Here is a 26,114-nt window from a genome sequence, read left to right as displayed (position 1 = left end):
TAATCTAAAAAAAAAACAAAACAAAGAAATAAATGAAAAGCAGAAACAGACTCATAAATACAGAGAACAAACTAATGGTTGCCAAAGAGCAGAGGGGATGGGGAGATTGGCAAAATAGGTGAAGGGGAGTGGAAGGTATAGGCTTCCAGTGTGGAAATAAAGAAGTCCCAGGGATGAAAGGCACAGCATATGGAATATAGTCAATGATATTGTAATTGCATTATATGGTGACAAATGGTAGCTATACTTGTGGTGAGCATAGCACAATATATAGACTTGCTGAATCACTATGTCGTACACCTGAAACTAACATTGTGTGTCAACCATCCTTCAATAAAAAAATATTCAGGAAATCAGCAAATACCCACCATATCCACTCTGAGCACTAGTTGCACATTCCTTATTCCTTTGTAAATTTCTAATTACAGATGATCAGACAAAAGCATTATTTTTTTAATAAAATAATTTGTTCCCTAAAAATGAATGTGTCAGAAAAGTTAAAGTCTAAGAACCATAACTGTCAAGTCTAAAAACAGTTAAATTCTAGGAAACTGAATAAGGAGAGAACTTGACCAAATCAATAATGCTGAAAAAAACAAGGAAGACCCATCCTCTCACCTAAGGGAAATAGGTGCTGGAGCCTGCTCAAGAAGGTGGGCTAAATGCTCCAAGAAGTTCTCCTGTAAGAAAACTCTTCAACTATGATAACATCTTCAAATATCAAAATAGTTGAGGTTGTGTCTCTCTCAAACAAAGGGGGAAGTGTGATGAGCATTAGTGCTCAAAGGTTTACTTACATAAAGATCTATCCTATCTGCCAACTTACCTGACACAAACTCTCAGAAATCCTCACCATTACTCATTTTCCCCTATGATGATACTGAAATCCCTGATTTCTGATTAGAAACTGGAAAAAGGAAGAGTATGAAAGACATCATGGAAGAAACTACTTAAGTCATTTTGTCTAAGGCATGAGATATTGTAGGGCTGAGAATATTGAGGAAACTTCTGTAAGTTCCTGTGTGCAGAAATAACCTTGGCTCCACTCCCTTATTATGAGGGGAAGTCCTCTCAGCTTTATGTGGCATATCTTGGAGATGGAACATTTCATAATTTAGGAGACATTTCTCCCATACTCAATATTATCCGTACAAAGCCATGATACATTTTGATATTTATCAATCACCTCTCAGTCACTTTCTATCCTTTGAAGCACTTTCATATACATTTTTATTTGTTTCAAATACTGGAAATAATAGCCAGTCACTGTTCTGAGCACTGAACATGAATTATATCATTTAATCCTTACAAAACCCTATGGAGTAAGTGCTATTATCATCCCCATTTTACAAATGTGCAGATCAAGACATGGGGAGGTTAATAATTTGCCCAAAGTCAGACAGCTAGTAAATAATGAAGCCAATATTTACACTCAAATGTGCCTAACATGAATCACCATACATATCATAGTATATTTACACTTTGTAACCTGCCTTCTCACTCAATAAATATTATAGAATCTTTCAGTGTCAGTAAATATAACTTTACATTGTCATTTCAAATGCATGTTTATTATTTCATTACAAGGTTGTACCAAAATTTATTTAATCTCTTATTGATACAAATTTTGATTGTACCTGGTTTTTCACAATTTAAATATTATTATGCTAAAAACCTTTTATGTACACACATCTTCATGCGCATGTATTACTATTTCCTCAGAATTAATTCTCATAAATTTTGTGCCACTTTCAGGATGTGACAGGAATGACCTACAAACTATCCCAAGGAAAGCCCCAAATGAAAGAGCCAAGCCAATGGCTTTATAGAATTAAGCACAAATTCAGAAATGAAGATGTATTTCATCAGAGTAGGGAGAAAAAAACAATCAAAATAGCAAATATCAAAGAATAAGAAGAATTTATATAGCAAGTCAAGGAGATAAGTGAAGAAGATAAAGCTAAAGACAAACTAAAGACAGGGCCTATGAACATTTGAGAATTGGTAAGTTAAGAGAGAAGAATATTGTCTGGTGGTGGCCTTAATGGACAAAATGAACAGACTGACAGTGCAAAATGAGAAATTTGGATCATGGGGTTCTTTTCAGAATTATTTCAGGAGCAAAGAGAAGGGAGAGGCCATGGTCTTATGTTGAGGTGCCAATCAGAGGAGAAAAAGACAGCTGATAGAAGAGCCAACATGATGGCTCCAGAAGTGAGCAGCAGGATCCAGTTGTTGAAAAAGAGTAATGCTCTCAGTCCTGACAGCCTCACTGCTGAGTTCAACACAACACTGGAGGATAGAAGTTTCAGCAAATCTTTGAAGCTACTGTTTTCGGTGGTACCTAGGAGGAAGGGGAAATGGCCATCAAGGTGACACAAGGAATCTAGCTGCAAAAGGTGCTGAAACTTGCAGAATTCATACTTCTCAAAGTCCAGGAACAGCAATAAAGGGATAGACAATATTTGACTGACAATTATTAGAATTTCTCTGAAATTCATTAAATGTCAAAGGCTGTGAAATGTGTCTGGATCAAAAAGAAACCTTTGGTATATGCTTTTCTTCTCAAACTCTTGCAGAGAAATGAAATGCCAGATGTATTGATGAAATCGAAGAATATAACACATAGCAATGAGTAGATAAGGGAAGAAGCTGAAATAATAGTGAAGCAAGGAAAGTTTACCTTTATAAGTGGTCTGCCACACCTCTCTTATGGAAACTTATGTCGGGTTTGAAAGAAGCAAAAGTCTAGGGGCACCTGTGTGGCTCAGTCAGTTAAGCATTCTACTTCAGCTCAGGTCACGATCTCATGGTTCGTGGGCTTGAGCCCCGTGTCAAGCTCTGTACCGACAGCTCAGAGCCTGAGCCTGCTTCAGATTCTGTCTCCCTCTTTCTCTGACCCTCCCCTGCTCACACTCTGTCTCTCTCTTTCAAAAATAAACATTAAAAATTTTTTTTAAAAAGAAAGCAAAAGTCTAAAGATGAAAGAGGGATGGTTTATATATAACCAGTTAAATATTTTTCAGAAGAAAACATTCTGGTAAGATACACAGAAGGCCAGAGAAGCTAAAATCAGACAAAGTGAAAAGTTATAAATATATAAGCCAAAGGCAAGTATGCTAGTAGCAAAATTCTGTAAGTGGTGAAAATTCTTGGCATCCACTTTGTAGGAAAATAACACAGGAATAACTTGGGAAATCAAAATAAAGATCAGAGCAAAATAAAATAAATGTGGAGAATTTGTAAGTTATTATCATATAGGCTAAGACTGAGCAAGCAGTTTGGGTGATATAAAGCCATGCTAACATGAACCACTGAGGTAGGTGTCTGGGACAATAAATCCAACATTCAGAAAGCTCACATTCTAGCACCTGGAAGAAGACAAGGTGGGCTTGATCAAAGTGTGGTTTTTAGAAGAATTAACACAGTGCAGAACAAAATACTTGAACTTAGGCATCAGACAAATCTGTTTGCATCTTAGCTCTAAAATTTACTGGTTATATAGCGTTAGACAAGTTATCTCTCTAAGGTTTGGTTTTTTCATTGTAAAATGAGGATAATAATGGTATCAACCACAGAGGGCTATTGTAAGAAATTGATGAGATAATATATATAAAGTTCTTAGAAGGGTTCCTGGCATATAAGAAGTGCTCAATAAGTATAGGGATATCAGGGAAAATGTTCAGCAAAATTTTAATAGTAATATTTCTTGGTGATAAGATTTGTAGAGTTCTTCCTTCTTTATCTCTTGAATGGACTTATTTTAATTCCAGTAGTTAACATGCAGTGTTATATTAGTTTCAGGTGTACAAAAGAGTGATTCAACAATTCCAGACATCCTCCAGTGCTTCATGACAAGTGCACTCCTTAATCCCCATTGCCTATTTTACCCATCCCCACCTAACCTTCCCTCTGGTAACCATCAGTTTGTTATCAATAGCTAAGAGTCTGTTTCTTGGTTTCTCTCTCTCTCTCTCTCTCTCTCTCTCTCTCTCTCTTTCTCTTTTCCCTCTTGCCTGTTTTTGTTTTGTTTCTTAAATTCCATATATGAGTGAAATCATATGGTATTTTTCTTTCTCTGACTGACTCATTTTGTTTACCATAATACTAACTCCATCCATGTCATTGCAAATGGCAAGATTTCATTCTTTTTTATGGCTAATAAGATTCCATTGTGTATATGTAACACATATTCTTTACCCATTCATCTATTAATGGACATTTTTGTCTCCTTCCATAATTTGGCTATTGTAAATAATGCTGCTATAAATATAGGAGTCCATGTATCCATTTGAATTAGTGTTTTTGTATTTTGGGGTGGATGCTAGATTGGGAGGTAGTTCTATTTTTAACTATTTGAGGAATGTCCATAGTGTTTTCCACAGTGGCTACACCAGTTTGCATTCCCACAAACAGTGCAAGAAAGTTCCTTTTTTTCCACATCCCACCAGCACTTGTTGTTTCTTGTGTTGTTAATTTCAGCCATTCTGACAGGTGTGAGGTGATACCTCATTGTAGTTTTGATCTGCATTTCCCTGATGATGAGTGATGTTGGGTATCTTTTCATTTGAATGGACTTTTACAATAACATCTTATTTTGAAATAGTTTAAGACTCAGAATAAATTGCAAAAATTATTATAGAGTTCCTGTGTACCTTTCACCCAGTCTCTACCGATGTTAATATCTTACATAACCATAGTACAATGTCAAAACCAGGATATTAGCATTGCTACAATACTATTAACTAAGGTACAAACTGTATTTGAAGTTCACCAGTTTTTATAAGCACTCTTTTGACATACAGTTCTATAAAATTTTATCACATGTGTAGATTTGAGTAACCATCACTACAATCAGAACACAGAACTGTTGGTTGTGAATTTTAAAATGACAGTGTGGCATGTTTTCTTTCTTAAAATATATAGCATTATAATTATAAATTATAATCTTTTTCTTATCCTTTAAAAAATTCCTACCAAAACTTACACAATGAATGAAAAACAAAAATTTATAGCTATAAATACCTACATTAAGAAAAAAAAGAAAGATCTTAAATAAACAGCCTAACATTACATTTCAAGGAAATAGAAAAAGAAAAAAGTAAGCCCAAAATTAGCAGAAGGAAAAAAATAATAAAGATTAAAGCAGAAATAAATTAAATAGAGAATAGAAAAGCAATAGAAAAGATTAACAAAACTAAGAGTTGATTTATTGAAAACATAAAGAAAATTAACAAATCTTTAGCTAGACTAACCAAGAAAAAAGAGAGAGAAATTGAATAGATAAAACCAGAAATGAAACACATTACAACTGATACTACAGAAGCACAAAGAGACTACTATGAATAATTATAAACCAACAAATTGGACAACCTAAGAGAAACAGATAAATTTTTAGAAATATGCAACCAAACAAGACTTAATCATAAAGAAACAGAAATTCTGAACACATCAGTTATGACTAAGAAAATTGAAACAGTAATCTAATATCTCCCAGCAAAGAAAAGCTCAGAACCAGATGGTTTTATGGGTGAATTCTAACAAACATCAAAGAAGAATTGACATCAATCATTTTCAAACTCTTTCCAAAAACTGAAGAGGAGGTAACATTCTCAAGCACATTGTAGGAGACCAGCAGTTCCCTGATACCAAAGCCAGATAAGGGCAGTATGAGAAAAAAAAAAAAAAACCTGCCAGCCAACATCCTTGATGAACATACATGCAAAAATTCTCAACAGAATACTAGCAAACCGAATTCAACAGCACATTAAATGGATCATTTGCCGTGATCCAGTGGGATTTATCCTTAGGATACAAGGATGATTCAACATATACAAATCAATAAATATGATACATTACATTAAAAGAATGAAAGATACAAATTGTATTATTCTCTTAGTAGATACAGAAAAGGCATATGACAAAATTCAGTATCCTTTCATGATAAATAAAAGTGGGTACTGAAGGAACATACCTCAATACTATGAAGCTATAAATGACAAACCCACAGCTAACATAGTGGTGAAAGCATGAAGGTTTTCCTCTAAGATCAGGAACAAAACAAGGGTATCCACTTTCACCATTTCTATTCACCATACCATTGGAAATCCTAGCCAGAGTGATTAGGCAAGAAACAAAAATAAAAGGCATTCAAACTGAAAGGAAAAAGTAAAACTGTCTCTATTTGCAAATGACACGGTATTATATATAGAACACCCTAAAGACTATACCAAAATACTTAACACTAATAAATGAATTCCACAAAGTTGCAGGATATAAAATCAACATACAGAAATCAGTTGTGTTTTTATACACTAATAACAAAGTATCAAAAAAGATAAAGAAAACAATCCAGGGGCACCTGGCTAGTGTAGTCAGAGGAGCATGCAACTCTTGATCTCAGGGTTGTGGGTTCAAGTCCCACATTGGGTGTAGAGATTACCAAGAATAAAATCTTAAAAAAAAGAAAACAATTCAATTTACAATAACATCAAAAACAATAAAGTACTTAGAAATAAATGGAACCAAGGAAGGAAAAGATCTCACTGAAAACTACAAGACTTTGATGAAAGAAATTGAAGAAGACAAAAATTAATGGGAATATATCCTGTGTTCATGGATCAGAAGAACGAATATTGTTTAAATGTCCATACTACCCAAAGCCATCTATAGATTCAATGCAATCCCTACCCAAATCATAATGGTGGGGTGCCTGGGTGGCTCAGCCAGTTCAGCATCTGACTCTTGATTTCAGCTCAGGTCATGATCTCATGAACATGGAATCAAGCGCTTCCTCAGGCTCCATACTAAGCTGAGTGTGGAGCCTGCTTGAGATTCTCTCTCTTTCCCTCTTTCTTTGTCCCTGCCCTGTGTGCACATTCTCTCTCTCTCTGAAAATAAACTTTTAAAAATCACAATGGCATTTTTCACAGAAATAAAAAACACTGTCTCAAAATTTATGGAACCACGAAAGTAGCCAAAGCAATCCTGAGAAAGAAAAACAAAGCTGGAGGCATCATACTTCCTGATTTCAAACTATATTACAAAGCTACAGTAATCAACAGTGTGGTACTGGTATAAAAACAAACACATAAACCAATGGAAAAAAGTTAAGAGCTCAGAAATAAACCCATATTTACATGCTCAATTAATATTTGATAAGGGAGACAAAATACTCAATGGGGAAAAGATAGTATCTTCAACAAATCTTGTTAAGAAAACTGGATATTCACCTCCACAAGAATTAAATTGGACCTCTATCTTACAACACTCACAAAAATTAACTTGAAATTGATTAAGAACTTAAACATAAGACCTGAAACCATAAAGCTCCTAGAAGAAAACAGGGGGAAATCTCCCTGGCACAGGTCTTAGAAAATATTTTTTTGGATATGACACCAAAATGACAAGCAATAAAATAAAAAATGAACAAGTGGGACTACATCAAATTCAAAAGCTTCTGCACAGCAAAAGAGAGAGTCAAGATAATAAAAAAGGCAACCTATGGAATGGAACAAAATATCTGCAAACCATATATGTGATAAGAGATTAATTTCCAAAATATATAAGGAACTCCTATAACTCACTAGCAAAAACACAAAACAAAACACAATAAAACCCAAAAACAAATAATTCAAATTTAAAAATGATCAAAGGACCTAGATAGACATTTTTTCAGAGAAAATATGCAAATAACCAACAGGTATATGAAAAGATGCTCAACATCACTAATTCATCAAGAAAATACAAATCAAAACTATAAGATATCATCTCATACATGTTAGAGTGGCTATTATCAAAAAGGAAAGAGATAAGTGCTAACAAGGACATGGAAAATAAGGAACCTTTATGCACTGTTGGTCAGAATGTAAGTTGGTACAGCCATAATGGAAAACACTATGGAGGCTCCTCAAAAAATTAAAAATACAACTACCCTATGATCCAGCAATTCCACTTCTTTTTTTAAATTTTTTTTAAGTTTATTTATTTTGAGAGAAAGAGAGAGAGAGTGAGCGGGTGAGCAGGGGAGGGGCAGAGAGAAAGGGAGAGAAAGAATCCCAAGCAGGCTCCATGCTATCAGCACAGAGCCTGATGGTGGGGCTCGAACTCACAAACTGTGACATTCATGACCTCAGCCAAAACCAAGAGTCGGATGCTTTAACTGACTGAGCTACCCAGATGCTCACAATTTCACTTCTGAGTACATAACTGAAGGAAATAAAATCACTACCTTGAAGACATATCTGCACCTCCATATCTATTGTAGAATTATTTACAATAGCCAAAAGACAGAAATAAAGTAAGTGTCCGCCAATGGGTGAATGGATTAAGAATATGACATATATAAACAATGGAGTATTATTATCCATAAAAAAAGAAATCCTGCCATTTATAATAACATTGGTAGACCTTGAGGGCATTATGGTAAGGAAAATAAGTCAGACAGAGAAAGACATATACTGTATGAACTCAGTTACATGTGGAATCTTGAAAAAAAAAAAAACTCATAGCAACAGGTGATTGCCAGGGGCTGGGGAGCAGGTGATGGATGATAGTGGTCAAAAAATACAAACTCCCAGGACGCCTGGGTGGCTCAGTGGGTTATGCGACCGACTTCAGTTCAGGTCATGATCTCACTGTTTGTGGGTTCGAGCCCCTCATCGGGCTCTGTGCTGACAGCTCAGAGTCTGGAGCCTGCTTCTGGTTCTGTATCTTTCTCTCTCTCTCTGCCCCTCCCCCACTCGCACTCTGTCTCTCTGTCTCTTGAAAATAAATAAATGTTAAAAAAATATTTTTTAAATACAAACTCCCAGTTAAAAGATGAATAAATTCTGGGGATGTAATGTACAACATGGTGACTATAGTTAACCATACTATATTGTATACTTGAAAACTGCTTAGAGTGTAGATTTTAAATGTTTTCTTTCAACATATACAAAAAAATGGTAACTATATTAGGTGATAGATGTATTAACTAACCTTATTGCAGTAATCCCTTTGTAATATATATGTATATATGTAATATATATGTATATATATATTACATATATATATTATATATATAATATATAATATATATATTATATATATGTAATATATATATATTATATATATATATATATAATATATATATATATAAAACTTATGACATTGTATTCCTTAACATACACAATGTTATATGTAAATTATATCTCACTAACCTGGAAAAGTTCCTTCCATAGATATATAGTACATTTGAAAATAAAAAAGGTTGATAATAGTCAATATGGGAACATTTTAGGATTCTGCAAACTATCGATAAACATTCCTAATAGAAGTATCTTTGTAGGGCCTTTCAAATTCAGTTTCTCACATGCACATCCCACAGTAGCCAGCCAACTTTAGCTTGCCTCCTAAACATGATAGAAAGAAAAATCAAAGAAAGGAGGCAGATAAAATGCTTTAGACTATCGTCAATGTGTAATCAGGGAGATTTACCTTGGAGCTTGTTGTAAATGGAGAATCTCAGGCCCCACCCAGAACAATGGAATCAGAATATTTACTTTAACAAGATCTGCTGGTGACCCTTATGCACATTAAATTTTGAAATGTGCTCTTCTAGAGATGTGGTAAAATTAAAAATGGTAATATATATTTTTAAGCATATTTATTTCTTCATCAGAATGAAGGACCAGCAAGGAAAATGAAAACAAGAGAGGAAATGTCAGCTGATAAAGATTTCAAGAAATTTTTTAGAAGACAGAAAGTAGATGAAAGAGTGGTCACTCATTTGTCAAAGTAGAGAAGTTCATGATCTAAAGGATGCAAAGAGGGGATTTTATTTATTTTTCATTTTATTTTATTTTATTTTATTAGGGAGAGAGAGAGAGATAAAGCACAAGAGTGGGGGAAAGGGGCAGAGGGAGAGAGAGAGAATCTAAGCAAGCTCCACACTTAGCACAGAGCCCAATGCAGGGCTTGATCCCATGACCCTGAGATCACGACCTGAGCTGAAATCAAGAGTTGGATGTTTAGCCAACTAAACCACCCAAGCACCCCTCAAAGAGGGGATTTTAAAGAAAAGATGCCTAGAAATATCTATAGAATCCAGGAGAGATTCAAATCTTAGAGGTATCATTTCTGGCAGTGTGTAGGAATGGAATTATGGGGTACAAATGGGGATAGATTGAAAATGTATATGTGGAATAATCAAACTTTGCCCCCTACACACACACACACACACACACACACACACACACACACACACACACTACTTCCAACACTCACAGAACATCCTCAGCCAGAACCTACTCTGTAAACCAGAAACCAATAGAGACTTATTAACTGGAGAAGCTGAACAAAAATCTGAGGAATCAGGGATAGCAAGAAAGATGATGGGTGAGGATGAATACAAAGTTGAATGTAAGTTGAAATGCTGCATATGAAATGGTCAGACACCCATGCATACCCCTTTCTCTATACCATGGTCAGAAAGTCTTCTAACCAAGTCAGTAACCTCAGGCAAGTAATTGAAAGAACCATCTCTGGAGAAATGTAGTTTAAAAGAAAAGACTTCTACATATTGACAGTTTGGGTCCCCAATGAATTATGTGAACAATCAGTAGCAAACTTCTGCACACTGTACACCCTGCCCATATTCACAAAGCCCCTATTCATGTTTTATGCATCAAACCTACATATAAGCAAGTAACCAATCATCATATCACTGATGAAAGCTCTCAACATATGACAAAAGCAAAATTAAACAGAAAGAAACTGAAGAAAGTAATTCAGAGAATGGAGAAAAAGCTGAAAAATATGAGAAATTATGGCTTCTATGAAATAGACATAAAATGTTATGAAAACAATCAGGAAAAAAGTTTTAAAAAACTCTTAAAAATTAAAACTTAATAAAATTAGTTTAATGCATTTTATGTAAAATTAATACATGTAACTTAATAAAATAAAAACTCAATAGAAAACGAAAAAATAAAATCACAGAAAATTCCCCAAAAGTAGGACAAAAGTGAATGGAAATCAGAAAATCGAAAAAAAATTAATGTTCTCCATAATCAATCCAAGAGTTCTAATATCCAACTAATTAACGCTAGGTCCTAGAGAGACAGAGAGAGAGAGAGAGAAGAGAGAGAGAGAGAGAGAGAGAGAGAGAGAGAGAGAAAGTGAAGGAGAAGAAATTTTCGAAGAAATACCATAAGAGAATGTTTTGGACCTGAAAAACATGAGTCTCCAGATTAAAACTGCTCACGAAAGTTCCAACAAAATTAATATTAAAAGTTTTACCAAAAAAAAAAAAAAAAAAAAAAAAGCTTTACCTATACCAGGGCACAGTACTGAAACTTCAGAAAAGTCCCAGGATGACATTTGTACAGCAAGCTAAGGGAGTAAACAGTCCATATGGGAAAAAGAGAGCAAAGAACCTTAAAGAAAAGCAAATTTTAGGAAAAGAAATTTTATGGTAGATGAGTTAATATGTTGAAATATTTGAGAGAAGAGAAAAGGAAAGGTGGGGGGAATATTTGATAGAACAACTTGGAAAAAATTTAAGAATACTATTTACCTTATTATAATAATATAAACACTGATACCAATTTAATGAAAATAAATGGTGACATGTCTATATTGAAAAGATGAAGAAAATGAGGAAAAATAGATGAGAAAGCTAAATCCTTATCTACCACTACAAAAAACAATAGATATTAAATTTTTAAAAGTCAATAAATAGTAGAGTGAGGATGTTGTCTAGAAACATGGAAGTAAATAATAGAAGAAACACCTAATAATATTGAAAGTGGTTGCCTCCAAAGAGTCAGATCCAAGAATACATAAGAAAGGGGTAAGGAATTGCAGATTTATGTCATAAATCCCTTAACTTCTTAAATTATGCAAATGAATTACTTTGATTTCAAAAAATAACACAACTTCTGCTTCTTGGAAGATGGAGTAGATACATTTTTTCTTTATTCTCCCCACTAAGCACATCTAAAAACCCTAGAAATTATATATATAAAACAAGCATAGGAAGACTATTGAAGGTGGAGAAAAGAAGACATACCAGCTAGGGATCTCAGTTGTAAGTTCGTCCAGTTTTCTTTTTGCTTAATATATCTCAGACTTAGAGACAAAGAATCTAGCTAGCAACCCAGAAATACCAGTGGGTACAGACCAAAAAAAAGCACAAATTAAAGTCTGCTTTCACTAGTCCAAGGACCAGGAAACTTCTAGACAATTAGCACTATACTCTAGTCGAACACCATAGAAAGCAACTGTAGCCCCGCCTTCACTCATTGTAGCAAAGGCTGAATGGGAAACTTATGCTTCCACTCTTGCATGCATCCACTCTTGCAAATTCATAAGGTGCTGCCCAAAACCTCCACTGGGTGGCACCAGAAAAGGCCATGTAAGGAGTTGGAATTTCTTCACTCCTGGGCAATAATGAGGCCCCATTAGTAGAAATCACCTGAGGGAGGGGCTAAGATGGCAGAATAGCATGGAAGTTTTTTTTTTATGTCTCTTTTCCCTGAAATGCAGCCAGATCAACATTAAACCATCTTGCACACCTAGAAAACTTATTTGAGGATTAACACACCAATCTGTACAACCTGAACCACAGATCTTGGCAAGTACATGGCGCAGAGAGGTGAACTGGGGGACAGAGGAAGCCGCAGAGGGCAGCGAGCTATTTTTGCTTGCAGAGAGAGGATGTAGACCAGGGTACAGTACAGGAAAAGCACCCCCCCACTACCACCACCACCAAAAGCAGCTGGAGAGAAAGTGGAAAAGTGGAAACAGCCACAGGACTGAAAACAAGGGGCAGAAAGGAGAAAAGACAGTATTTAAATTCCATTAAGACTCTATAAACAGGGGGAATGAAGACTCTGAAACTCTGCAGCTCGATACCTGGTGGTGCTCTGGAGGGAAGGGCAAATCCCCAGAGGCAGAGAGAGAAGTCCAAGGGGTCCTCGGGCCACATGGGGAGTTGTGGTTCCCCTGCTGGAAGGACACTTGGTAGAGGCTGTGCAGACTCCCCACAGGCAAAGGACCCAGTGGGCCCTGAGAACAATCACATTCACTGGTACTAGAACATGGACATTAAGGGTGAAGCCTAGTGCCAGATGTGTGTTGTGATTTTCCAGAATCCCTGAAATGCTGCTGCTACAAGATCGAGTGAACTTTTTCTGGGGCAGGCTGGCACCCAGCCACAGTCTCTAGGCATCAACAGCAGCGTGGTCTCTCAAACGTTCCTGGGGGTGGGCCAGTACCTGGCCATTGCTCAGCGAGACCGTCCCCCAGAGGGTCTGAGCAGATCAAAGCCACAGTCCCTCAGAAGGGAGGGGTTGGGAGGAGCCAAGATGGCGAAACAGCATGGAAGGTTTTCTTATGTCTCATGTCCATGAAATACAGCCAGATCAACACTAAACCATCCTGTACACCTAGAAAACTGATTTGAGGATTAACACAACAATCTGCACAACCTGAACCACAGAATTCAGCAGGTTCATGGTGCAGAGAGATGAACTGGGGGAGAGAGAGAAGCCTCAGGGGCAGGGAGCTGTCTTTGTGTGCAGAGAGAGGATGGAGATGTGGGGGGGGTGGAGAGAGGAGAATACAGGAAAAGCACCCCCCACCAAAAGTAGTTGGAGAGGAAGTGGAAAAGTGGAAACAGCTGCAGGGACCAAACTAAAAAGGGAGAAAGGAGAAATGGGAGGGTTTAAATTCCATTAGGACTCTATAAACAGGGGAGGTGCAGAGTCTGAAATTCTGCAGCTTGATACCTGGCAGTGCTCTGGTGAGAAGGATGAATTCCCAGGAGCAGAGTGAAGTCCAGGGGGCCTCGGGCCACACAAGGAGAGGTGGTTCCCCTGCTGGGAGGACATTTGGTAGAGGCTGTGTGCCCCCCACAAGGGCAAAGACCCCAGTGGACCCTAGAAAACAACGACATTCACAGGTTCTGGAATAAGGTCGTTAAGGGTGAAGCCTAGTGCCAGGTGTGTGTTGTGATTTTCCATAATGCCTGAAACAATGCTGCTACATGATCACATGAACTTTTTCTGGAGCAGGATGGCATCCAACCACAGTCTCTAGGCATTGCAGCAGCACGGTCCCACAGGCATTCCTGGGTGCAGCCCGCACCTGGCCATTGCTTGGTGAGAACCTCCTGCAGAGGGGCAGAATGGGGCAAAGCCAGAGTTGCTCAGAATTAAGGGATTGGGAAAAACAGCCACATCTGAGATAAAACTCAGGAGGCAGGTGCCACTTGGCAACTTGATGACTTGGTCATGGACAGTGTAAAAGGGGAGTGGATGAAAGCCAGAGACAAAGGATAAGGGTGTGACGGCTGACTGGAGAGAACAGAGTTCAGATACTAGAGACTGGGTAGCTGGGTGATGCCATTTTAACCTCTCCCACACATGTGCATACTCACCTACAAGGGCCATAACAATCCACTCCAGTAAGCTAAGCAGCGCCATCTAGGGAAGAACAGAACCATTACACTAAGCCCCGCCAAACTGGGCCAACCTTGCTCTTAAGAAACACCAAAAATCTCTATGCCTGCTTAGTTTATGGACTATAAAGTGATTCATAGGTTGACTTCTAGGGGTAAACAATGTACTTTCAATCGTATCTCAGTCTGTTCATGCTGGTCCATCTATTCAATTTTCTTTTTTTTTTCTTTTTTGTTTCTTTTTGTTATCTTCAATACAGAAAGAAAATTTTTTTCCATTTCTATTAAAATACTTTTCTTTAATTATTTTCTACTATATTTATAACTTTTTTGTAAATTTTCAAATACTACTTACTTCCATAATTTCATTTTATTCTATTTCATTGTATTCATTTTTTCAAATTTTCAAATGTTTTCCTTTTTTTGTTTTTGTTTTGTTTTGTTTTTCCTCCTTTTCTCTAATCTATCAAGCCCCTTTCAACACCCAGACGAAAACACACCTAGGATCTAGCATCATTTATTTGATTTGTGTGTGTGTGTGTATGTGTGTGTTGTCTTTAATTTTTTAATTTTAATTTTTTAACTCATTGATTCCTTTTCTTCCTTCAAAATAAAAAACAGAAGGAATTCACCCCAAAAGAAAGAGCAGAAAGAAATGACAACCAGGGATTTAACCAACACAGATACAAGCAAGATGTCTGAACCAGAATTTAGAATCACGTTAATAAGAATACTAGCTGGGGTCAAAAATTGATTAGAATCCCTTTGTGTGGTGAAAAAGGAAGTAAAAGCTAGTTAGGATGAAATAAAACTGCTATAACTGAGCTGCAATCTCGAATGGATGCCATGGTGGCAAGGATGGATGAGGCAGAGCAGAAATCAACAATATAGAGGGCAAAATTATGGGGAATAATGAAGCAGAAAAAAGAAGGAGACTACGAAATAAAATTAAAGAGCATGAAATAAAAATTAAAGAACTCAGTGACTCATTAAAAAGGAACAACATCAGAATCATAGGGGTCCCAGAAGATGAAGAGAGAGAAAAAGTATTATGTGAGCAAATCATAGCAAAAAACTTTCCCAACATGGAGAAACACACAGACATCAAAATCCAGAAAGCACAGGGGACTCCCATTCGATTCAACAAAAACCAACCATCAACAAGGCATATCTTAGTCAAATTCACAAAATACTCAGGCAAGGAAAGAATCATGACAGCAGAAAGGGAAAAACAGTCCTTAACCTACAAGGGAAGACAGATCAGGTTTGCAGCAGACCTATCCACAGAAACTTGTCAGGACAGAAAGGAGTGGCAGGATATATTCAATGTGCTGAATTGGAAAAATATACAACCAAGAATTCTTTATCCAGCAAGACTCATTCAAATACAAGGGGAGATAAAAAATTTCCCAGACAAACAAAAATGAAAGGAGTTTATGAACACTATACAGCCCTCCAAGAAATTTTAAGGGGGACTCTCTGAGGGGAGAAAAAGTGAAAAAAAAAGAAAACCGAAAAAGACCAAAGGCAACAAAGACGAGAAAGGACCAGAGAACACCAGCAGACACTCCAACTCTACAAGCAACATTATGGCAATAAATTCATGTCTTCCAGTACTCACTCTAAATGTCAATGGTCTAAATGCTCCAATCAAAACACACAGGGTAACCGAATGGATAAGAAAACAAGATCCATCTATATGCTGTTTACAAGAGACCCACTTTAGACCTAAAGACACCTTCAGATTGAAAATAAGGGGATGGAGAACCATCAATCATGCTAATGGTCAACAAAACAAAGGCAGAGTAGCCATATTATGTCAGATAATCTAGATTTTAAAATAAGGACTATAACAACAGATGAAGGGCATTATATCATAATTAAGGGGTCTATCCACCAAGAAGACCTAACAGTTGTAAACATTTATCCTCCAAATGTGATAGCACCAAAATATATAAATCAATTAATCACAAACATAAAGAAACTTGTTGATAATAATACCATAATAGTAGGGGGCTTCAACACCCCACTTACAGCAATGGACAGATCGTGTAATGAGAAAATCAACAAGGAAACAATGGCTTTGAGTGACACACTGAACCAGATGGATTTAACAGAAATATTCAGAATATTTCATCCTAAAGCAGCAGAAATCACATTCTTCTCGAGTGCACAGGGAACATTCTCCAGAATGGATTACATACTCAGACACAAATCAGCCCTTAACAACCACAAAATGATTGATATCATACCGTGCATATTTTCAGTCCACAATGCTATGAAACTTGAAATCACAAGAAAAATTTGGAAAGATTACAAATACTTGGAGTCTAAAGAACATCCTACTAAGGAATGAATGGGCTAACCAAGAAGTTAAAGAGGAAATTTAAAAGTACATGGAAGCCAATGAAAACAATAACACCATGGACCAAAACCTCTAGAATGCAACAAAGTCAGTCATAAGAAGAAAGTATACAGCAATCCAGTCCTTCCTAAAGAAGGAAGAAAGGTCTCAGACACACAACTTAACCTTACACCTCAAAAAGCTGGAAAAAGAACAGCAAATAAAACCCAAAAACAGCAGAAGGCAGAAAATAATAAAGATTAGAGCAGAAATGACTGTGATCGAAAACAACAACAACAACAAAAAAAAAAAAGAGTAAAACACATCAATGAAACCAGAAGCTGGTTCTTTGAAAGAATTAACAAAATTGATAAACCACTAGGTTTGGATCAAAAAGAAAAAGGAATGGGCCCAAATAAATAAAATCAAGAATGAAAGAGGAGAGATCACAACCAACGCTGCAGAAATAAAAACAATAATAAGAGAATATTATGAGCAATTATATGCCAATAAAATGGGCAATCTGGAAGAAATGGACAAATTCTTAGAAACATATACATTATCAAAACTGAAACAGGAAGAAATAGAAAATTCGAAAAGACCCATAACCAGTAGAGAAATCAAATTAATAATCAAAAATCTCCCAAAAAACAAGAGTCCAGGGTCCGATGGCTTTCCAAGGCAATTCTACCAAACATTTAAAGAATAGTTAACACCTATTCTCTTGAAGCTGTTCCAAAAAATAGAAATGGAAGGAAAACCCCCAAACTCTTTCCATGAAGCCAGCATTACCTTGATTCCAAAAGCAAAGACCCCACTAAAAAGGAGAACTATAGACCAATTTCCCTGATGAACATGGATGCAAAAATCCTCAATAAAATACCAGCCAACTGGATCCAACTATCCATTAAAAAAGTTATTTACCACGACCAAATGGGATTTATACCTGGAATGCAGGGCTGGTTGAATATTCATAAAACAACAAATGTGATGCATAACATCAATAAAAGAAAGGACAAGAACCATATGATCCTCTCAATAGATGCAGAGAAAGCATTTGACAAAATACAGCATCCCTTCTCCATAATAAACCCAAGAAGGTAGGGATAGAAGGATCATACCTCAAGATCATAAAACCCATATATGAAAACCCAATGCTAATATCATCCTAAAGTCAGGAACAAGACAGAGATGTCCACTCTCGCCACTGTTGTTCAACATAGTATTGGAAATCTTAGTCTCGGCAATCAGACAATGCAAAGGAATAAAAGGCATCCAAATTGGCCAGGAGGAAGTCAAACTTTCACTCTTCGCAGATGGCAAGATTCCACAAAAAACTGCTAGATCACAGGATATAAAATCGACACACAGAAATTGGCTGCATTCCTATACACCAAATAATGGAGCAATGGAAAGAGAAATCAAGGAATCGATTCAATTTATGTTTGCACCAACAACCATATAATACCTAGGAATATACATAACTAAAGAGGTGAAAAATCTATACACTGAAAACTATAGAAAGCTTATGAAAGATATTGAAGAAGACACAAAAAAGGGAAAAATATTCCATGCCATTGTTAAAATGTCAATACTACCCAAAGCAATCTACATATTCAATGCAATACCTATCAAAATAATACCAGTATTCTTCACAGAGCTAGAACAAACAATACTAAAATTTGTATGGAACCAGAAAAGACCCCAAATAGCAAAAGCAATCTTGAAAAAGAAAAACAAAGCAGGAGGCATCACAATCCCAGGCTTCAATACATATTACAAAGCTTTAATCATCAAGACAGTATGGTACTGGCATGAAAACAGACACTCAGATCAATGGAACAGAATAGAGAACCCAGAAATGGACCCACAAACGTATGGCCAACTAATCTTTGACAAAGCAGGAAAGAACATCCAATGGAATAAAGACAGTCTCTCCAGCAAGTGGTGTTGGGAAAACTGGACAGCAACATGCAAAAAATTGAACCTGGACCACTTTCTTACACCATACACAAAAATAAACTCAAAATGGATGAAAGACCTAAATGTAAGACAGAAAACCATCAAAATCTTCGAGGAGAAAGCAGGCAAAAACCTCTCTGATCTTGGCCACAGCAACTTCTTACTCAACACGTCTCCAGAGGCAAGGGAAACAAAAGCAAAAATGAACTATTGGGACCTCATCAAAACAAAAAGCTTCTGCACAGCAAAGGAAACAATCAGCAAAACTAAAAGGCAACCGACAGAATGGGAGAAGATATTTGCAAATGACATATCAGAAAAAGGGTTAGTCTCCAAAATCTATAAAGAACTTATCAAACTCAACACCCAAAAAACAATCCAGTGAAGAAATGGGCAAAAGACATGAATAGACACTTCTCCAAAGAAGACACCCAGATGGCAAATAGACACATGAAAAACTGTTCAACATCACTCATCATCAGGGAAATACAAATCAAAACCACAATGAGATAACACCTCACACCTGTCAGAATGGTAACATTAACAACTCAGGCAACAACAGATGTTGACAAGGATGTGGAGAAACAGGATCTCTTTTGCATGACTAAGGGGAATGCAAACTGGTGCAGCCACTCTAGAAAACAGTATGGAGGTTTCTCAAAACATTAAAAATAAAACTACCCTACAACTCATCAATTCCAATACTAGGTATTTACCCAAGGAATATAGGTGTGCTGTTTCAAAGGTGCAAACGCACCCCAATGTATATAGCAGCACTATCAACAATAGCCAAAGTATGGAAACAGCCCAAATGTCCATCGATGGATGAATGGATAAAGAAGATGTGGTATATATATATACAATGGAGTATTACTCAGCAATCAAAAAGAATGAAATCTTGCCATTTGCAACTATGTGTATGGAACTGGAGGGTATTATGCTAAGGGAAGTTAGTCAGTTAGAGAAAGACAAATATCATATGACTTCACTCAGATGTGGAATTTAAGATAAAACCAATGAACATAAGGGAAGGGAAGCAAAAATAATATAAAAACAGGGAGGGAGACAAAACATAAAAGACTCTTAAATATAGAGAACAAACAGAGGGTTGCTGGAGGAGTTGTGGGAAGGGGGATGGCCTAAATGGGTAAGGGGCATCAAGTAATCTCCTGATATCATCGTTGTACCATATGTTAACTAACTTGGATGTAATTTAAACAATAAAATAAATTAATAATTAAAAAAAAAAGAAATCACCTGAGAAGCTTGGTCTTCCACACACCCTCAACAGTAACAAGGTGACTTCTGCACTGGGGTGATGTTAGAGAAAGCTAACTGCCCAACATAAATGAAACCCCTATAACTTTTAGTATGAGTGAAAGTCAGATGTGGAGCATTAACAAGGCACTTCCTTCCTTCCCAGCCAGGGAGTCATCAGTGGAGGTCTAGTGAAGAGATGGAAATCCTACCCTTGCCAGGAGTAATGAAAATTTCCCCAACCTTGGGTGTTAATTGAGGTTGAATAGGGAATATAGACTTCTACCCCTACCTGGAAATAATGAGGTGACACCCCTCTTACCTGCCAAATCAGTATCAAAAAAGGCCAACTAAAACAGGTTTAAAAAAGATCCAGAGCCTCATAATATTACAGCCAAAATGTTCAAACTTCAACTGAAAATTACTTGTACAAGGAACCATGAAGATCTCAAACTGAATGAAAAAAGACAAAATAAACGGTAACCCCAAGATGACACAGATGTTAGAATATCGGTCCAAGATTCACCATCATCATAATCATACTTCAGTGGGCAATAATGAACACAATTGAAGCAAATGATAAAACAGAGAAACTCAGGAACAAATAGAAAGTCTCAACAAAGGAACAGAGGACATAAAGAACAAAATGCAAATTTTAGAACTAAAAAATAAAATCACCAAAATATAAAGCTCAATTGATGGTCCCAACATCAGAATATAGGGGATAGAGGAAAGAATTGGTAACCTAGAAGACAGAGCAATAGAAATTACCCCATCTGAAAAATAGAAAATATAGTGAAAAATAATACACAAAGCTGCATTGACTTATGGGACTATAACAAAAAATCTAATATTTCTCATTGGAGTCCTAGGAGAAGAGTGAGAGGGTGGGTCTGAAAAAAATGCTCAAAGAAATAACAGCTGAAAACTTCCCACATGGTTCCCTACAGGTTCAAGAAGCTAAGTGAATCCGAAAATGGTAAATGCAAAAAAATCCACACCAATACATCATAGTCAAACTTCTTAGACTAAAGTCAAAGAAATAATATTGAAATCAGTGAAAGAGTAATGATTACTTATCTATAGGGGGAAAACAATTTTAATAGCAAACTTCTCATCAGAAACCATGAATGCCAAAATAAAGTAGCACAACACTTTCAAATGCTGAAACAAAAACTATCACCTTAGAATTCCATATCCAGAAAAAATATCAAGAATGAAGGGGAAATCAAGACATTCCCAGATGCAGAAAAACTAATAGAATTTATCATGAGCAGAGTTACCTATAAGAATGGCTAAAGGAAGTTCTCTAAACAGAAAGAAAATAGTAAAAGAAAGAAACTTGGAACATCATGAAAAGAAAGAACACAGTAACCAAAAGTATGGGTATATACAATAGGTTTTCCTTCTCTTGAGTTTTCTAAAGTATGTTTTATGGTTAATGCAAAAATTATCATATTGTCTGATGTGGTTCTAAACATATGTAGAGAAAATATTTAAAACAATCACATTATAAATAGGGAGGATAAAAGGACATAAAGGGAGCTAAAGTTTCTATACTTCATTCAAACTGGTAAAATGATGATACATGTAATAAGTTACATACATATATATAAAATGTAATTCCAAAAGTAATCACTAAAAATTCTATACAGAAAGAATCTAAGGGTGCCTGGGTGGCACAGTCGGTTAAGCGTCAGGCTCTTAATTTCAGCTTAGGTCATGATCTCACAGTTGGTGGGATTGGGCCCCATGTTGGGCTCTGCACTGAAAGTGTGGATCCTGCTTGGGATTCTCTCTCTCCCTCTCTCTGTCTCTCTCTCTCTGTCCCTTTCCCACTCACATGCACACACATGTTCTCTCTCTCTCAAAATAAATAAACTTAAAAAAACACTATAGATAAATCAAAATGGAATTCTAAATAATGTTCAAGTAACCCACAGGAAAATAAAATAAGTAAAGCCTATAAATCAAAAACAGAAAACAAAAAATAAAATGGCAGACTTCCACCCTGATATACTGATAATTTACAATGGTCTAAATACACCAGTTAAAAGACAGAGATTAGCAGTGGGAATTTAAAAACATGACCCGACTTTATGTTGTCTACAAGAAACTCAAAATATAATGATATTGACAGGTTGAAAGTAAAAATAGAGAAAATGACATATCAAGCAAAGGAGACTAGGAATAGCCATATTAATATCACATAAAGTAAACTTCAAAGAAAATTACCAGAGACAGAGATGGGCATTACATAATGATAAAAGGAAAAGTCTACCAGGAATCCTAAATGTGTATGCACCAATCAACAGGGCTGAAAGATCTATAAAGCAAAAACTGATAGAACTGTTCTTAGAATTGGAAAAACAGAACTCTTTCTCTATTTAGAAAAATAGACAAATCCACAATTATACTAGGGGGAAATATGCAAGTATATGGAATTGAGCAACACAGTCAACCAACAGGATAAATAGAGCACTACACCCAATAACAGTCAACTACACATTCTTTTCAAGTACCCATGAAACATATACCAAGATAGATCATATTGCGGGCCATAAAACAAATTTCAACCAATTTAAAAGAATTTAAATCATACCAAGTGTGTTCTCCAACCATAATGGAATCATACATGAAATCAATAACAGTAAAATCTTCAAACTCTTGGAAACTAAACACACTCCTAATTAATCCATGAGTTAAAGAGGAAATGTTGGAGGATATCAAACAGTGCTTCAGAATGAATGAATGAAAATGAAAACACAACATATTAATATTTGTTAAGACAGCTAAAGCAGTGCTGAGAGGGAAATTTATAGCACTAAATGCATATATTAAAAAACAGTAATAGTCTCAAATCAATAATCTAAGCTCTCAGCTTAAGAACTTAGAAAACAAAAAGAAAAATAAACCCAAAGCAATCAGGAAAGAAATAATAAACAGCAGTCAATAAAAGTGAAAATAGAAAAATAATAGAGAAAATCTATGAAATAAACAGATGGTTCTTTACTTTTTTCAAGTTTTTATTTCAATTCCAGTTAGTTGATATAAAGTATAATATTAGTTTCAGGTGTACAAAATAATGATTCAACCCTTCCATTTAACACCTGGTGCTCATCATAATAAGTGCACTTCTTAATCCCCATCACCTATTTAACCCACACCCTCACCCACCTCCCCTCTGATAACCATTAGTTTGTTTTCTATAGCTAAGAGTCTGTTTCTTAGTCTCTCTCTCTCTCTCTCTCTCTCTCTCTCTCTGCTTTGCTCATTTGTTTTGTTTTCTAATTTCCACATATTAGTGAAATCATATGGTATTTGTCTTTCTCTGAATGACTTATTTCGCTTAGCATAATACTCTCTAGCTCGATCTATGTCGTTGCAAATGGCAAGATTTCATTCTTTCTAATGGCTGAGTAGTATTCCATTGTATGTATGTACCACATCTTCTTTATCCATCATCAGTCGATGGACTCTTGGGCTGATTCCATAATTTGGCTATTGTAGATAATGTTGCTATAAACATTGGAATGCATGTAACTCTTTGAATTAGTATTTTTGTATTCTTTGAGTAAATACCCAATAGTGCTATTGCTGGGCTGTAGGGTAGTTATATTTTAAAATTTTTGAGGAACATCCACACTGTTTTCCAGAGTGGCTGCACCAGTTTGCATTCCCACCAACAGTGTAAGAGGGTTCTCCTTTCTCTACATCCTCACCAACACCTGTTTCTTTTTTGTTGATTTTATCCCTTCTGACAAGTGTGAGGTGATAGCTCATTGTAGTTTTGACTTGCATTTCCCTGATGATGAGTGATGTTGAGCATCCTTTCATGTGTCTGTTGACCATTTGGATGTCTGCTTTGTAGAAATGTCTGTTCATGTCTTCTTCCCATTTTTCAATTGGATCATTCATTTTTGGGGGGTGTTGTGTTTTATAAGTTCTTTATATATTTTGGATATTAAGCCTTTATCAGATATGTCATTTGCAAATATCTTCTCCCATTCTGTAGATTGCCTTTTAGTTTTGTAGAAACTACAAAATCCATGGAAAGTACAGGTCATGACAGCTGCGTCCCTGATGGTTCTGAGTGACATTATCTCACAGCAGCTGGTGGAGAGGTGAGGTCTGTAGGAACACCAGACTGGCTGGACCCTAACTATGGTCTCTCTGGGCTGTGGTTTTGTGGGCTCTGTAGTAGAAGTCTTGTACAGGGGTTTTGACCAGCTTATCCCCAGCACCACCAAGGTAGATGCACTAAAGACGATGCTATTAAATCAGTGGAGCTTTGCCCTGTGCTTTCTAGGCTGTTTCTTCCCACTGGTAGGAGCATTCAATGGACTGTCAGTCCAGGACAGATGGGCCAAGCTACAGCAGGACAATCCTGGTGCCCTTATTACCAACTATAATCTCTAGCCTGCTGTGCAGTTAGCCAACTTCCACATGGTTCACCTTCATTACAGCTTGGCCCTTGTCCAGTGTGTTACTGTTATCTGGAATGCCTATCTATCCTGGAAGACACACCAGCTCTAGGCCTGCCTTACTCCATTGTCTCTACCTTGTGGTGATCCAGCTTGACCTGGATGGTCAGACAACCTCCTCAAAGTGGGCATATCAGTTTTCATGGGGTTCATTTGCAAGTCAGAACTTAATGGGTTTAGAACCTGACTGCTTTTGAAATCATTAAAACCTTTATAATTGTCTTATACTCAAAACAAAGAGATCATTCTTTAAAAAGATCAATAAAACATTCTAGATCCATCCATGCTGTTGCAAATGGCAAGATTTCATTCTTTTTGATCACTGAGTAATTGGGGCTCAATGTGCCCCTTCAAATCAGCATTTTTGCATCCTTTGACTACCTAGTAATGCAAATGTTAGGTCATAGGTAGCTCTATTTTTAATTTTTTGATGAACCTCCATACTGTTCTCCAGAATGGCTGCACCAAGTAGTACAATTGCTGGGTCATAGAGTAGTTCTATTTTTAATTTTTTGAGGAACCTCCATACTATTCTCCAGAGCAGCTGCACCAGTTTGCACTCCCACCAACAGTGCAAAAGTGTTCCCCTTTCTCTACATCCTCATTAACAACTTGTTTCCTGAGGATGGAACTAGAATGTATTATGCTAATAGAAATAAGTCAGTCAGAGAAAGACAAATATGATTTCACTCATATGTGGAATTTAAGAAACAAAACAGATGAACGTATGGAAAGGGGAAAAATCAGATAAAAATAGAGAGGGAGGCAAACCATAAGAGACTCAAATACAGAGAACAAACTGAGGGTTGCTGGAGGGGAGGTGGGTGGGGGGATGGACTAAATGAGTGATGGGCATTAAGGAGGGCACTTGCTGGGATGACCACTGGGTGTTATATGTAACTGATAAATCACTAATTTTTATTCCTGAAACCATTATTACACTATATGTTAAGTAACATGGATTTAATTAAAATTTAAAAATTTAAACAATTAAAGAACCAAGAGAACACATACATATTTATAAGTGTGTTCACTGTAGTGCCACTTAAAAAAATAAAACATTACCAAAAAAATCCGTGAAATGTTTAATAACTGAAGACTGGTTGAAAAAATTGTAGTATATTTATGTGATATAATGTTGGCAGTTATAAATTATACTTTAGAGAATATCTACTATCATGAGATCAAATGTGAAGCTTCATTTTTACACAACGTGAAATTAAATATGCTGCATAATAATACCCAGCACACACGAGAGACTGTTTACAGTGGATTTCTATGTGTGATACAACTATATGGGATTGTTATTTACCTCTGTATTTTCTTTTATATTATGTTTCTGTTGTCCAAATTTCTTTTTGTTGTTGTTTTTTTAAATGTTTATTTTTGAAAGAGAGAGAAAGAGAGAGAGAGAGGGAGAGCACAAGTGTTGGAGGGGCAGAGAGAGGGAGGCACAGAATCTGAAACAGGCTCCAGGCTCTGAGCTGTCAGTGCAGAGCCCGACGTGGGGCTCGAACCTATGATCTGTGAGATCATGACCTGAGCAGAAGTTGGATGCTTAACCAACTGAGCCACCACGTGCCCCTTAAAAATTTCTTTAATTAGTTTTTTGGTAAGCAAATTA

The 26,114-nt window shown here is 36.4% G+C and overlaps 1 pseudogene; it reads left to right on the top strand.

Moving 5' to 3' along the window:
• The first annotated feature begins 2,199 nt into the window (after window positions 1-2,199).
• Window positions 2,200-24,760, top strand: LOC121025559 (protein Mpv17-like; annotated as a pseudogene).
• Window positions 24,761-26,114: the final 1,354 nt, after the last annotated feature.

Source organism: Herpailurus yagouaroundi, unplaced genomic scaffold, assembly GCF_014898765.1.
Source record: "Herpailurus yagouaroundi ecotype Mexico unplaced genomic scaffold, PumYag 67681, whole genome shotgun sequence".
In the NCBI taxonomy this organism is placed as follows: domain Eukaryota; kingdom Metazoa; phylum Chordata; class Mammalia; order Carnivora; family Felidae; genus Herpailurus; species Herpailurus yagouaroundi.
This window is presented reverse-complemented; position numbering and strand designations above follow the sequence as displayed.